The following is a 1,885-nucleotide window of genomic DNA, read 5'->3' as shown; positions in this document are numbered from 1 at the left end:
AGCGGCCCGTGGCTGTGCGGCCCTCCCTGCGGGCTGGGGCGCTGGCCATGGTTCACGCAGTTACGTAAGCTTGAGCCAGTTGGGGCCCAGAGTGGCTCGCTGTGGCTATTTATAAGCTGCAACATCACCGCAGAGGGGTCAGTGCGCCGCGGCTGGCAGGGATGGCTGCTTAACCGTCCACGTTCCCCTGGTGCCACTCCACAGAGGCCGTACCCTCCACGCCTCCTGCCTCGGGGCTCGGAGGCCACGTCCTCCCGGCGCTCCTGGGTTCTGCCCCCACAGCCTAGATCTGGAGGGATTTGCACCCTCACCCCCTGCAGGGCTCGCAGGACGGGGCTCTGCACCCTGGCTGTCTGCCTGAGGGTCAGGTGGGGGCCAGGGAAGAGGGGGGGCAGCTCTGTAGAGGGTGCTGCCTCGATGGAACGGTGCCGCCTGGCCAGGAGCTCCAGGACCAGGGGGCCAGGCTCTGAGCGGCTGGGCTGAGGGCGGCGGCGGCCCCGGACCACAGACAGGGGGCCTCGGGGAGGCTGCAGGGAGCCCTTCCAGACTCCTCTGTTGTTTTTTTTTTTCGATTTCTTCAGATCCTAGATTGTTTTAATCTAGATTAAGAACATTTTTTTAATGTTTTATTGATTTTGAGAGAGAGAAGAAGGGAGAGGGAGCGGTAGAAACATTGGCTGCCCCCTGCACGCCCCCTACTGGGGGTTGAGCCCCAAACCCTGGGCATGTGCCCTGGCTGGGAATTGAGCCCCCTTGGTGCATAGAACGACGCTCACCACTGAGCCACGCCGGCCGGGCTGCACTTTTGTTGGCTGCTGTTCTCCCCGTTTCAGGCTTGCTCTGACCCTAGATCTACGGCGAGGCCCAGAGTCTCCCCAGGGCCCGGGGAGCAGGCCGGTGGCCAGGGACTTGCAGAGCTGCGTTCTGAGGACACAGCAGGACCGTCTGCCCTGGAGACGCGGGGTGCCCGTTCCGATGCCCTCTGCCCCCCCACCCTCGGGCCAGTCCAGCCCCATCCACAGGAAAGAAGGCTCTCGGAGGGGCCGCCTCTCCCCATCTCCTGAAGTCTCCCCGCCAGGGTGGGGGCCGTCCCCCCAAACCTGCCAGGAGGGGCCAGGTGAGTCTGAGGAGGCGATGATGCCACACCTGCTCTCAGGGGAGACGCTGCGTGGCCTCGCCCTCAGACCGAGCCCTTCCAGGACCCGCTAGGCCCCTCCACCGCCCACAGCCCGAGCCTGGGGGAGGGGCTCAGCCTGGGGGAGGGGCTCGCAGGTTGCCATGGCAACACGTTGGCCCTCCTCACTTTCCAGGATCAGAAATAGCATTGGATGCCCTTCTTCCTGGTGAGAGACTATTTAAAACACGTGGGGGTGGGGGGAGGGAAGGGGCAATGTTCTTGCTTGATCCCCAGGGGCTGGCAGAGGGACCTGCCCGCGCCTCTCCAGCTGCCCCTGCCCCCCCCCTCAGGTGGATGGACGGGAGTGAGCTCTGGCGGCTGCGAATTCCTGGTACAAAGGACTCGCCTGGCCTCTCGGTGTGTAGCTGGCCCCTGCTCAGCACCGCCAGGTTCCCGGGAGGGCACTGGCTTCATGGTGCCAACGGGAAAATGCCCCTCCCAGGCCCAGGCCACCTGCTGAGCTGGGAGGGGGGGCAGCTCTGTAGAGGGTGCTGCCTCGATGGAACGGTGCCGCCTGGCCAGGAGCTCCAGGACCAGGGGGCCAGGCTCAGGTCTGGGCGGGAAACAGACAGTGCTGGGTGCGGAGCTGGAGACCAACAGGGCGCCCTTCCTCCTCGGGCCTCGGTTTCCCCTCAGGACCCAGAGAGGACAGCAGCGCAGGACTCGTCTGGGTCTTCCCAGAGGCCGGCCTTTGCCTGGGCTGCGCTC

Source organism: Myotis brandtii, unplaced genomic scaffold, assembly GCF_000412655.1.
Source record: "Myotis brandtii unplaced genomic scaffold, ASM41265v1 scaffold207, whole genome shotgun sequence".
Lineage (NCBI taxonomy): Eukaryota > Metazoa > Chordata > Mammalia > Chiroptera > Vespertilionidae > Myotis > Myotis brandtii.
Note: the sequence above shows the minus strand (reverse complement) of the source record.